The 15,071-nt window shown below is 42.9% G+C and overlaps 1 protein-coding gene across 9 annotated transcripts in view; it reads right to left on the bottom strand.

Moving 5' to 3' along the window:
* The window catches only part of NCAM1 (neural cell adhesion molecule 1), a 513,442-nt gene that overhangs the window by 127,580 nt on the left and 370,791 nt on the right, over positions 1–15,071 (bottom strand). The gene's annotated exons all lie outside the window — the stretch shown is intronic.

The following is a 15,071-nucleotide window of genomic DNA, read 5'->3' as shown; positions in this document are numbered from 1 at the left end:
GACATTAAGGCTTATTAAATTAGAAATCAAGACAAAGTGAAAAAGGAGACTAGGCTACGTCCCAGTTTTATCAGGAAAGTCCAATCAGTAACTTTTGTTTTTCTGGAAGTGAGATTGCTTATGAAGACTGTTCAAAATAATTAGTTTTAATAGCTCCCAAGGATTGATATATACAGTACTGCTGCTTAACATGGTTTACAACTTAATTAGGTGTCAGTGAATGGGTTATGATTGCAGATGCTAAATTCCAGGTCATGGAAGCCATTATGAGTTACAGTGACACATTTTAAACTTGAACATGCACAAGCAGTTGTTTGTTACATCATGCACACAGTCGGATTCAGTACACACAATTATGCCATGCTGTTCCACATTACATGCATGAATTGCTATGGATTGTCATTTCAACCTAAAATAAAAACAAAAAGCTTACATTTTATGTCTATGACTGCAATCAAGCCAGTAAGTCTCATCAATATTTTGTAAAACAGCAGGTATAATGGAGGGGGGCCACATATAAAGTAAAGAAAAGAATTGAACAAAAGTCATAAAAAAAAAAAAATGAAAAGATAAATGTAGCACATCTCTGAGACGGGTGGCACTTTATATGTCAGCTGTCGGGATTCCGGCGCTAAGCATACCGGCGCCGGAATCCCGACAGCCTCCATACCAACAACTATTTTCCCTCTTGGGGTGTCCATGACACCCCTGGAGGGAGAATAAATAGCGAGGCGCACATAGCTCGCCACCGTGCCATCAGCATGGCGAGCGCAGTGAGCCAGCAACGGGCTCTTTTGCACTCGCCCCGCTGCCAATATAATGGCGGTCTGGATCCCGGCGCCGGGATTCCGAGCACCAGCATACCATAGTAGACCCCACTGAGACTGCTAATCAAATACACTGGGAAAATATGATTATCTATAACTGGTGCAATGTTATAAAGGTTTCTCAAATATGATGTCATAGAATACACCTGTATCAAATGGCCTTGGGCTCGTACACAAACGCGTTTCTGACAAATAGTGGTTACTTGCGTTCAGCAGGGTTATCTACAACAGGATAGCACACCAACAGTGTAAAGCTATTTGGTTTTGGTTTAACTCTTTATGAAGTCAGCCATATTACATTGCAAAGCAAACGCCCCACAGGACTGCCATAGATAAAGAACACAGCTTGGTATTAAAAATGTATAGTGATGTAGTCACAGAAAATGTGCAGCACAAAAATAAGTTTTCACCTCTCTACTCTGGAGTTACATGTGTCCAAGATTTAAGGGCTGTTACAGCGTGTCAACCACTATCTCAGAAGGGTGGCATTTGTATTTACAGACAAATGCCCCAGCAGCTAACCCCATCTTAAGATGGCTTAAGTCACTGTACCCTGCGGACTACAAATTGCCAATATTACCGGGACAGGGATCTTGTGGCAGCTGCTCATACACAGCAGTGGCGCATGTTTTCCGAAGGAGTGACATTATTGGATTTGTGATCATTTCCCTTCTTACACATCACAGGGAGGGACTCCTTTCTGAGCTCCTGACCCTGCAGCTATAAGAAATTACAATCCTGATACTAGATAAATATGCTCCTAAGTGTGTGCTGAATGTAAAGGAAAATGCAACATTGCTATGAAGAATAACAGGAGGACAAATAAGCCTGATGGCTTTAACACCACAAGTCAGGGGCAGATAGGGTTAATAAATATTGAGGTGGGATTTATTGGTAACTTAGGGAGTGATTCGGACTTGATGGCTGGGCTGCTAACTTTGCTGTCCTCCGTTTAGATAGTTGCCGCCTCCAGGGGGAGTGTAAATTCCCTGTGCAAGTGTGTGATCCTATGTGTACGCCAAGCTGCAAAAATCCACTGTGTGCAGTCTCTGCGCAGCCCAGGACTTACTCCTACAGTGCGATGAGAAGAGGCTGATAGGGGCCGGAGCTGACATCACACACCCTCCCTGAAAACGCTTGGGAACGCCTGCGTTTTTCCGGATACTCCCAATAAACAGTTACCACCTACAAACGGCCTCTTCCTGTCACTCATCTTGCAAACGCCCGTAGGATCGGATTTTTCACTATAATACAATGTTTAGGATATATTTGCTATGCCTCTATTCTGCTGACTTTCCCACCTTCCCTACCGTATTGTGTCTTGTTTATAAGCTTTACTTTGGCAGGAAAGAGCAGCAGTCCAGCACCCAGCTTGCTGCAGTCTGGAGGTTTGCTCCCATCAATACAATGAATAGCTGGCCGTTCTCCCTTCCGCCATTGAACATTTGTTATAAATAAGGACGCCACATGATTTTAGGTTTATTAATGTTGTTTATGGCTCATTTATATGTTATCTGACCATTGACGTTAGGGGATTTAGGGGACAGAGCACAGCACTGATGACTCTGTTGCTAATCAGTCCCATTCTTTTTTATGTATTCCTATTTGAGAAAGGCAGAGCAGTTTCTTGGTGACAGCTTTGAATGACCTAGTCAATATAACCAAATTAGACCATGATGAAAGCATGTAACCCCAAAATGTACAGGAACACGTATATGTGAACAGGCCTTTATACGGGAGTTTCATAATCGCACCGTTTTACCAGATTAATACAACTGGAAACACTAGTGGGTTTATTCATGAAGCAGTGACAATAGTGGAGGAGTGAGCCACTGGAGAAGTTGCCCATGGCAACCAATCAGCTTCTCTGTATAATTTTATAGTATGCAAATTATAAATGTTACTTCAGTGCTGATTGGCTCTTCTCCACTGGCTCACTTTTCCACAGTTTTCACTGGTTCATGAATAGACCCCTAAGAACTCATGATGCACCACTTTATACACGCCCCCTCCCCCGCACCACCCCCTCACTCCAGTGCTAATAGATGTCAAAAGTCTCATTGTCTATTTTTCATGGAACAGATATGAATTATCGCCATGTTCTTTAGACAAGGACTGAATAGCGGAAGAGGGGGTCATAATCTGGCTGTGTTATCCGTTTTTTCAACTTCCATTTAAATCCTTATAACTGAATAAAACACTGGAATACTGTAATGCTGTAATGTGGAAGACAGATACAACAGGAGGATGACTGTATGGGCTGTGACAAATGCCATTGAAAACTTCCAGAAACAATACAAGTCACCTAAACATGTGTTTAAAAACCGTAAGTAAATACTAACTGGAAAATAATGAGCTGAAGTTGAATTTGTGCTAAATGTGCTATTTAATCTTATAGTTCCCAGGTGAATAAAGAAGAGTGTTTCTCCAACATTCCATCTACTGTAACTGCATATGGAAAAGAGAAAGGTAATTTTTCCTGATTTGATTTTAAAGTCTGAAACTAGTTCAGATAATATTTAGCAGTATATTCCATAATTATCCAATGGCATTAGTCAGAAGCAGAAATGAAATGCAAAGTCAGCTCTCAGTGGCTTCAAACCAACAGCTTGAAAGAATGACTCCACCTGGTACATGACTGATCAAAACAAAGTTTACAAACTAGTTCAGTTATTGAATTGTCTTTAAAAATATGGTTAGACTCTTCTGGCCCATTCCACAAAAAATAATACAAAAATCGAAGAGAAAAATAACAAATCTCAGTGTAAACTTTCCTCGCATTACATTTTCCATTAGGACAAACGTGTTTTTTTTTTTATCTGTGCAATTTATTGGGACATAAATATATTGAAGTTTTTATTTTTGTTATAATTTGCATGTCTTAAATGAAAGCAGTAATCTTATAGGCCCTACACACTTACAGATCTCACTGCACGATATGAACGTTCTCGTTCATTAATGAACGAGAACTCATTCATATCATGCAGTGTGTAGACACCAACGATGAATGATGCACGGCCCCGCACTCGTTAATCGTTGGTGGCGGGTCGCTTATGCATGCAGGCCAATATGGACAATCTCGTCCATATTAGCATGCATTGCTATGGAGCCGGGTGGCGGGGGGAGTGAAGAAACTTCACTCCCCCCATTATCTTCCCCCTGCCGCCGGGTCGCCCGCCGGCCGTATCCGCCGTGGGGCAGCTCGGTGGCGGATTGCCGAGTGTGTAGGGCCCATTACAATAGCAAGCATGTATCTGATTTTTCTTAGCTATCCTCCTACAAATCATTATCTCCTTCTCAATGTCTTTCACTCTAGTGTGGCTGCCAGACACAAGTTCAGGCTCTCAGATTCTCAGCATATCATGTGACGGCAGAGGAGAGAGAAAGAGCGGGAGGATGTACAGTGCAGACAGAGTTCACTTAGGTGTTGCAAGTAGAGATGAGCGGGTTCGGTATTACTCGGATTTACCCGAATCTCCTTATTGGTTTTTGGATGTCACGTGTTTTGGTTAACCAATAAGAAAAGTCCAGAAAATAAGAAATGGCGATAATTCTGGCGTAAAGAACCAAGTAAATCCGAACCCGCTCATCTCTAGTTTCAAGCCTCTCTCTACATCATGTGACTGTGGTTTCCATGGTAGACCATGAAACTCTGTCATTATTAGCAGCTTAAAAAAACAAGTGAAGGAAAAATGATACATATCAAGATTGTTCTTATGGCCTGCAGCAAGGATTTTTGTAAAAAAAAAACAACAACTCATTTTTACATAGAATTGCTGCTTTAAATAAAATTACTTGCAATATTATGTACTGGAATCCAATAGCCCTGCGTCTTAAAAATGAAGTATGTACTAAACAACCTATAATAATATAAAGATGTATAACATTACAAAAATGTTTAAAGAAAAAAGTCATCACTTCTTTTATTGAACATAATTTGAATAATATTACTATGCTCTCTCAAATAAATATAGCAGTTTATATATATATGGAGATTATCTTGCCACATATCAATAACAGAATGAAGGAATTATAGGTAGCATATGTCCCCACTGTTTCTCTTCACTGTGTGAAAGCATCTCAAACTGGATTTAAAAACTCAGCAGTTAAAAGCTATCCTGCTGCTGTAATAACCCCAATTAGGGATTAAATATTGCCAAAAATAAACTGCTGTACTTTACCTACGTCTTTCTTTCTAAATTTATATGATTACCAAAATCTCTTATATAGTCATACACACTTTCACGCTTCATGAAAATACTTTATGAAGCACATTTACACAGAAATTCCTTGTTTGGGAGTTTGGATCAGTCAGTGGGTAGATATCATTCTTTGCAAACCTTTGGTTTAATCTTCCATAGAGAGCTGAGGAAATGGTATGAAATAAACAGATTATTAAACGCAGTCTTCTTCGTCCCCGTAGCTATCTTCTTTGTGGAGATTTCACAAAAATAATGCCTCAAATGATTAGCGAAAATACAACACGTGCAGTAACATGTGGACATTTTGGATGGGACAGGCACTCAGAAAACACAGTACGCAACAAGACAACCATAACAACACAGGTACTCTGTTAGTAGCTACAATTATACCTAGCATAATAAGACCTGGATATTATTATCTTATTTCAACATGAGATTGGCCAAGGTAGATCTAACACATTGCTTTTACATGTAAACAAGGTTTCACTAGCTAAAATGTGTATCCTCAATGTGATGTTATATGTATAGAGGATTCCTCAAACACCAATCCTTTTTCAAATCCAATCTTTGTTTCCACAATATACAATATATCTAGGAAGATGATATACAGTAAGCCTTACCACAGCTATCCTAGCCATTCTTTAATGACAGAATCCAACTCTCAATCCTTTGCTGGATACTGTCGTACTATAACTCTCTACAGGAAAATAAAAAAAATAAGATTTTACTTACCGATAAATCTATTTCTCGGAGTCCGTAGTGGATGCTGGGGTTCCTGAAAGGACCATGGGGAATAGCGGCTCCGCAGGAGACAGGGCACAAAAAGTAAAGCTTTTCCGATCAGGTGGTGTGCACTGGCTCCTCCCCCTATGACCCTCCTCCAGACTCCAGTTAGGTACTGTGCCCGGACGAGCGTACACAATAAGGGAGGATTTTGAATCCCGGGTAAGACTCATACCAGCCACACCAATCACACCGTACAACTTGTGATCTAAACCCAGTTAACAGTATGATAACAGCGGAGCCTCTGAAAGATGGCTTCCTTTAACAATAACCCGAATTAGTTAACAATAACTATGTACAACTTATGCAGATAATCCGCACTTGGGATGGGCGCCCAGCATCCACTACGGACTCCGAGAAATAGATTTATCGGTAAGTAAAATCTTATTTTCTCTATCGTCCTAGTGGATGCTGGGGTTCCTGAAAGGACCATGGGGATTATACCAAAGCTCCCAAACGGGCGGGAGAGTGCGGATGACTCTGCAGCACCGAATGAGAGAACTCCAGGTCCTCCTTAGCCAGAGTATCAAATTTGTAAAATTTTACAAACGTGTTCTCCCCTGACCACGTAGCTGCTCGGCAAAGTTGTAATGCCGAGACCCCTCGGGCAGCCGCCCAAGATGAGCCCACCTTCCTTGTGGAGTGGGCCTTTACAGATTTAGGCTGTGGCAAGCCTGCCACAGAATGTGCAAGTTGGATTGTGCTACAGATCCAACGAGCAATCGTCTGCTTAGACGCAGGAGCACCCATCTTGTTGGGTGCATACAATATAAACAACGAGTCAGATTTTCTGACTCCAGCTGTCCTTGCAATATATATTTTTAATGCTCTGACAACGTCCAGTAACTTGGAGTCCTCCAAGTCACTTGTAGCCGCAGGCACTACAATAGGCTGGTTCAGATGAAATGCTGACACCACCTTAGGGAGAAAATGCGGACGAGTTCGCAGTTCTGCCCTGTCCGAATGGAAAATCAGATATGGGCTTTTGTAAGATAAAGCTGCCAATTCTGACACTCTCCTGGCAGAAGCCAGGGCTAGAAGCATGGTCACTTTCCATGTGAGATATTTCAAATCCACCTTTTTTAGTGGTTCAAACCAATGAGATTTTAGGAAGTCCAAAACCACATTTAGATCCCACGGTGCCACTGGAGGCACCACAGGAGGCTGTATATGCAGCACTCCCTTAACAAAGGTCTGGACTTCAGGGACTGAAGCCAATTCTTTTTGAAAGAAAATCGACAGGGCCGAAATTTGAACCTTAATAGATCCCAATTTGAGACCCATTGACAATCCTGATTGCAGGAAATGTAGGAATCGACCCAGTTGAAATTCCTCCGTCGGAGCACTCCGATCTTCGCACCACGCAACATATTTTCGCCAATTCGGTGATAATGTTGCACGGTTACTTCCTTCCTTGCTTTAATCAAAGTAGGAATGACTTCTTCCGGCATGCCTCTTTCCTTTAGGATCCGGCGTTCAACCGCCATGCCGTCAAACGCAGCCGCGGTAAGTCTTGAAACAGACAGGGACCCTGCTGAAGCAAGTCCCTCCTTAGAGGTAGAGGCCACGGATCTTCCGTGATCATCTCTTGAAGTTCCGGGTACCAAGTCCTCCTTGGCCAATCCGGAACCACTAGTATCGTTCTTACGCCTCTTTGCCGTATAATTCTCAATACTTTTGGTATGAGAGGCAGAGGAGGAAACACATACACCGACTGGTACACCCAAGGCGTTACCAGCGCGTCCACAGCTATTGCCTGCGGATCTCTTGACCTGGCGCAATACCTGTCCAGTTTTTTGTTGAGGCGAGACGCCATCATGTCCACCATTGGTCTTTCCCAACGGGTTACCAGCATGTGGAAGACTTCTGGATGAAGTCCCCACTCTCCCGGGTGAAGATCGTGTCTGCTGAGGAAGTCTGCTTCCCAGTTGTCCACTCCCGGGATGAACACTGCTGACAGTGCTATCACATGATTCTCTGCCCAGCGAAGAATCCTTGCAGCTTCTGCCATTGCCCTCCTGCTTCTTGTGCCGCCCTGTCTGTTCACATGGGCGACTGCCGTGATGTTGTCCGACTGGATCAATACCGGTTTTCCCTGAAGCAGAGGTTCTGCCTGGTTTAGAGCATTGTATATTGCTCTTAGTTCCAGAATGTTTATGTGAAGAGACGTTTCCAGGCTCGTCCATACTCCCTGGAAGTTTCTTCCTTGTGTGACTGCTCCCCAGCCTCTCAGGCTGGCGTCCGTGGTCACCAGGATCCAATCCTGTATGCCGAATCTGCGGCCCTCCAATAGATGAGCACTCTGCAACCACCACAGAAGAGACACCCTTGTCCTTGGAGACAGGGTTATCCGTAGGTGCATCTGAAGATGCGACCCTGACCATTTGTCCAACAGATCCCTTTGGAAAATTCTTGCGTGGAATCTGCCGAATGGAATCGCTTCGTAAGAAGCCACCATTTTTCCCAGGACTCTTGTGCATTGATGTACAGACACCTTTCCTGGTTTTAGGAGGTTCCTGACAAGCTCGGATAACTCCTTGGCTTTTTCCTCCGGGAGAAAAACCTTTTTCTGAACCGTGTCCAGAATCATCCCTAGGAACAGCAGACGAGTTGTCGGCATTAACTGGGATTTTGGAATATTCAGAATCCACCCGTGCTGTTTTAGCACTTCTTGAGACAGTGCTAATCCCATCTCTAGCTGTTCTCTGGACCTCGCCCTTATTAGGAGATCGTCCAAGTATGGGATAATTAATACGCCTTTTCTTCGAAGAAGAATCATCATCTCGGCCATTACCTTTGTAAAGATCCGAGGTGCCGTGGACAATCCGAACGGCAGCGTCTGAAACTGATAGTGACAGTTTTGTACAACGAACCTGAGGTACCCCTGGTGTGAGGGGTAAATTGGAACGTGGAGATACGCATCCTTGATGTCCAAGGATACCATAAAGTTCCCCTCTTCCAGGTTCGCTATCACTGCTCTGAGTGACTCCATTTTGAACTTGAACTTCTTTATGTACAGGTTCAAGGACTTCAGATTTAGAATAGGCCTTACCGAGCCATCCGGCTTCGGTACCACAAAAAGAGTGGAATAATACCCCTTCCCTTGTTGCAGAAGAGGTACCTTGACTATCACCTGCTGAGAGTACAGCTTGTGAATGGCTTCCAACACCGTCTCCCTTTCGGAGGGGGACGTTGGTAAAGCAGACCTCAGGAAACGGCGAGGTGGATCTGTCTCTAATTCCAACCTGTATCCCTGAGATATTATCTGCAGGATCCAGGGATCTACTTGCGAGTGAGCCCACTGCGCGCTGTAATTTTTGAGACGACCGCCCACCGTCCCCGAGTCCGCTTGAGAAGCCCCAGCGTCATGCTGAGGCTTTTGTAGAAGCCGGGGAGGGCTTCTGATCCTGGGAAGGAGCTGCGTGTTGCTGTCTCTTCCCTCGACCTTTGCCTCGTGGCAAATATGAATAGCCCTTTGCTCTCTTATTTTTAAAGGAACGAAAGGGCTGCGGTTGAAAAGTCGGTGCCTTTTTCTGTTGGGGAGTGACTTGAGGTAGAAAGGTGGATTTCCCGGCTGTAGCCGTGGCCACCAAATCTGATAGACCGACTCCAAATAACTCCTCCCCCTTATACGGCAAAACTTCCATATGCCGTTTTGAATCCGCATCGCCTGTCCACTGTCGCGTCCATAAAGCTCTTCTGGCCGAAATGGACATAGCACTTACCCGTGATGCCAGTGTGCATATATCCCTCTGTGCATCACGCATATAAAGAAATGCATCCTTTATTTGTTCTAACGACAGTAGAATATTGTCCCTGTCCAGGGTATCAATATTTTCAATCAGGGATTCTGACCAAACTACCCCCGCACTGCCCATCCAGGCAGTTGCTACAGCTGGTCGTAGTATAACACCTGCATGTGTGTATATACTTTTTTGGATATTTTCCATCCTCCTATCTGATGGATCTTTAAGTGCGGCCGTCTCAGGAGAGGGTAACGCCACTTGTTTAGATAAGCGTGTTAGCGCCTTGTCCACCCTAGGAGGTGTTTCCCAGCGCTCCCTAACCTCTGGCGGGAAAGGGTATAATGCCAATAATTTCTTTGAAATTATCAGCTTTTTATCAGGGGCAACCCACGCTTCATTACACACGTCATTTAGTTCTTCTGATTCAGGAAAAACTATAGGTAGTTTTTTCATACCCCACATAATACCCTGTTTAGTGGTACCTGTAGTATCAGCTAAATGTAACGCCTCCTTCATTTCCAAAATCATATAACGTGTGGCCCTACTGGAAAATACGGTTGATTCGTCACCGTCACCACTGGAGTCATCGCCTGTGTCTGGGTCTGTGTCGACCGACTGAGGCAAAGGGCGTTTCACAGCCCCTGACGGTGTTTGAGTCGCCTGGACAGGCACTAATTGATTGTCCGGCCGTCTCATGTCGTCAAACGACTGCTTTAGCGTGTTGACACTATCCCGTAGTTCCATAAATAAAGGCATCCATTCTGGTGTCGACCCCCTAGGAGGTGACATCCCCATATTTGGCAATTGCTCCGCCTCCACACCAATATCGTCCTCATACATGTCGACACACACGTACCGACACACAGCAGACACACAGGGAATGCTCCTAATGAAGACAGGACCCACTAGCCCTTTGGGGAGACAGAGGGAGAGTTTGCCAGCACACACCAAAAGCGCTATATATATATCAGGGATAGCCTTATAATAAGTGCTCCCCTATAGCTGCTTTGTTATATAAAAATATCGCCATAAATTTGCCCCCCCTCTCTGTTTTACCCTGTTTCTGTAGTGCAGTGCAGGGGAGAGACCTGGGAGCCGTCCTGACCAGCGGAGCTGTGAGAGGAAATGGCGCCGTGTGCTGAGGAGATAGGCCCCGCCCCTTTTCCGGCGGGCTCGTCTCCCGCTATTTTGAGAAATCAGGCAGGGGTTAAATATCTCCATATAGCCTCTAGGGCTATATGTGAGGTATTTTTAGCCTTTATAGGTACTCATTTTGCCTCCCAGGGCGCCCCCCTCCCAGCGCCCTGCACCCTCAGTGACTGCCGTGTGAAGTGTGCTGAGAGGAAAATGGCGCACAGCTGCAGTGCTGTGCGCTACCTTTAGAAGACTGCAGGAGTCTTCAGCCGCCGATTCTGGACCTCTTCTGTCTTCAGCATCTGCAAGGGGGCCGGCGGCGCGGCTCCGGTGACCATCCAGGCTGTACCTGTGATCGTCCCTCTGGAGCTTGATGTCCAGTAGCCAAGAAGCCAATCCATCCTGCACGCAGGTGAGTTGACTCCTTCTCCCCTCAGTCCCTCGCTGCAGTGATCCTGTTGCCAGCAGGAATCACTGTAACATAAAAAACCTAGCTAAACTTTCTCTAAGCAGCTCTTTAGGAGAGCCACCTAGATTGCACCCTTCTCGGCCGGGCACAAAAATCTAACTGGAGTCTGGAGGAGGGTCATAGGGGGAGGAGCCAGTGCACACCACCTGATCGGAAAAGCTTTACTTTTTGTGCCCTGTCTCCTGCGGAGCCGCTATTCCCCATGGTCCTTTCAGGAACCCCAGCATCCACTAGGACGATAGAGAAATAGGGTGTATACCTGATCTACAGCAAGTTAGGTTAAACTGTGTATAGGCATGGGCTCAGGGCCGTATTATCCATAAGGCTGACTAGGCTGAAGGGGCCCTGTAGGGACTAGGGGCCCATCACAACAGTTAATTATACATTTTTAAATAGAACAAATGGCAGTCAACAAGCACAAGCCAGGATTTTAAAAGAGAAAAGAAAGAACGATTGCGCCGTGAGAAAAGAGGGCTGCAGACTTTATTTCAACTGATTATCGGTGTCCGTGTGAATACTGAAAGTGTAAATGATGGCATAAACTCTGCTTCTCAAATGTCCTCCTGTGAATTTGACATGGAGATGGATACTCAGGGGGCCCAAATACCTGAAAACCTAGGGGCCCAGCCAGGGGTTAAAAAACAACCATGGATGGGCTTGGCACATAAACAGAAAAAGCACCATGTAGAAGATGGCCTTTAAACACCTTTCAACATACTTCTTTGTCAAATTTCTTTGCCTGTGTATAGTATAAACACTGTGACACTGTCAAGCCAAAGATCTGTAGAATTTCTGTGATGGAACAAGTGAAATAAATGTAGATGTTCTGTAGAGCTGAAAAGTCAAAGCCTTATTCTGATTTGGAAGTAAGGCAGAAAAAAATGCAAGTAACTTTGTACCTGGAACAAACCATACTGCAATGCAAGGAGAGCAAATACATTTATATTGTTCCAGTGCAGTAAATACTGGCTGCTTTTCCTTGTAGGCCACAAATGTTAGCTTTATTTTTTGCACTGCAAATTAGATTTCGGTTTGGACACACCCCAACCAAATGTAATCTTTCTGCACATTACATCTGCCCAACCTGCAGTGCAGCATGGCTTTATCCAGGTGCACAATTACTTGCTTTTTTTTTTTTTGCTTTATTTCCAAATCAAAATCAGGCCCAAAGTTCATAGTGGGTCTACTAATCTTGCTGACTTTTTCCTGGGCATAAAATACTCTTGGCAAAATAACTATTCCATTTACTTAACAGCTATTTAGTTGATATGCAAAGCATAATTCTGAAGGATTACGTGTTACCAAAAGTCAGAATTTACAATACTAAAATACAGTAGGAGCATAAAACATTGCTAAATGTATTACATTAGGATTGAACTCTATCATTCTATCTAGTACCCAACTGAAGTCAGCAGAAGTTTTATACAACACATTTGTACAATTTTAAGTATCTGTTGACTAATGTGGTACATCTCCACCTCGTTGTGTAACTTGTATGGAATAGACTCTATTGATGTAAACCTGTATATATAGTAATATACATGGGATAACTGACGAATAAATTGATGCTTCAAGCATGATAGTTAAAACATTTGTATTGTAGTTGTTTAAAACTGCCTTGAGCTACATCTAAAAAATAACTACTGGCACCTATGGTAAATGCTTAAAAGGGCTTGGACCCTACCCTTATGGAAAACTAGCGTTTAAGCCAATCAAGGTATTTCATTTGAATCAGTACTTGAAAGAAGCAGGATGTTCCAAGGAAAAGTAGGTGCCATGTGCAACTGTCTGACCCTCTCTGTCCACGTGTTTCATGCGCTAACACTTGCCTCATAGCAAAGAATCACTCAGTTTCATTAGAACACAGCATACGAATATTGATGTCCTTGGCACAACTCCATACACAAATAATACATTTTATAGACTGGATTGGTTTCTGGAATTAGTAATTAAGCTGGGCTGAAATATTAAAGTGACATTTCCCATGTAATATGATATAGGTATCTTATTGAGTAGAAACATTCCACCAAATTAAGACCAAATTCAATCTTACTTTAAATTGAATTATTTAAATAATTTCTATGATGATGAGTAACACATTGTAATAGGCACTTACAGTGTTATACTATATTTCTACATTAAACATCTGCAATGCTAAATATACTTGATATGAGAGGGGGTGATTTAGGGTCTGATGTATCAAGTAGTGAAAAAAGTAGGAAAGTGGACCAATAGGAGAAGTTGCTCACGTAAACCAATCAGCCTTGAGGTAGCAGTTATCAAGTACAGTCTATAAAATGCTAGGTAGGAGCTGATTGGTTGCTAATGGCAACTTCTCTACTCTTTTCCCTGCTTGACACATAAAATCCTAAAAGTGAAATGTATTATGACCCTTGGAAACCAATCAGCAGTTTGCTTAGGTTGATTTAGTTTGAATAATTGCTAGTTAGCTGCTATGTGATACTGCTATAGAAACTGCAATATCTACCTAAACTGTAGACTTGTATTTTTGGACTCTTTAGGATATGTGGAACATATGGCTGGGTATTGGCTAGCTAAGGAATAGGTAGAGTTGAAGGTGATAACTGTGAAAAGTAAATAATGAAACCAATATTTTTAGGTTTATAAATAGCTATAAAGGATAATTTTTGTAACAAAAACATTTGTTAATAAAGCTTGTTTCCCCTTTCTTCTGTATGTGGAGAGTTGGGATTTATGTATGGCGGTGCTTCTAAGCATCCTGTAGAATGTTCAGCTCTTCCGGGAATGTCTATCAAACCCCAAACAGAGCTATTTCCAGACAGCAACAGTTATAAAGTATGTAAAACCTAAATATAGATCTGATTCTGTATTGTGAAAAGATGCAGTATTGCAAAAACAATGCCTAATACATAATATGAGTATAAACTAAAAGACAAAGGGGACTATAAAATAAGAGACCATAGACAGTAACTGAAGCAGAACACAGAGCAACAAGCACTGTATATATACAGTGTATATCTGTTTGAGACAAGTTTCTGCCCCACGATTACACTCTGAACCATAGGCTTGGTCAGGAAACAACGCCAGACAGGAGAGGTGAGAGTTTCAAAAATAGTCAGTAGTTTTGCAGATTTGCACGGAATCCTATGAGTCTTCCAGCTTTCAAAACCTAAAGGGCGTTTCAAATTACCAATACTGTAAATGAGACAGCTCAGCCTCGTGTAATGGTGGCCATTCATGGTGAAGGCAGACATTGTGTGGTCTACCTTACAGTCTATGAATTCATTGGTAGCAACACTGGTATCTAGCAAAGCTAGAAGCTTAATATTGATAATGTCATTTTGGTTAAGCCCACAAAGTGCCTACCCCCATCATCTGTAGGTGACAGGTATACCTTAAAAATACAGACTGATCTGAGAAGAAAAAACCTAATATTTAAATGTAAAAACTTTTTTTTTCTCTTGCAGTCTTATAAGACTAAAATTATAGGGGTCATTATATGGTGGTGATATTTATTTTATCCATCATTCTCTAGTCATGGCCTGAGGCTAAATATTGGTGGAAAATTGTGGGAGACTAATCATAAAAAAAGATATTTGAGGCACATTTTGTGCTGTAAGTTACGTCAAAACTGCTGATTATTTTTGCCTTTGTCACAGTGACAATCCATCCGCACACAGTTGCTGTGGTGCTCTCGGTGAATACTTACATTTGTTTGTGAAAACAAATGGTGGCCACTGAAGGACACCAAGCGCATTTCGTCCCAATTCTCAGTCAGGCGTTCAGACATCAGCTTTCCCCTCCTAAGACCCAGTGATGATGTCACTGCACACTGATTTATTGTCATTGCACAATCCCAGTTATGATGCCACTGCATACTGCCTTATCACCAATGATTTGATTTAGAGGATGCACACTAGTAGAATGG

The sequence above is a fragment of the Pseudophryne corroboree genome, chromosome 10 (genome assembly GCF_028390025.1).
Source record: "Pseudophryne corroboree isolate aPseCor3 chromosome 10, aPseCor3.hap2, whole genome shotgun sequence".
NCBI classification, from domain to species: Eukaryota; Metazoa; Chordata; class Amphibia; order Anura; family Myobatrachidae; genus Pseudophryne; species Pseudophryne corroboree.
The sequence above is the reverse complement of the archived record's forward strand: the minus strand, read 5'-3'. Positions and strand labels throughout refer to the sequence as shown.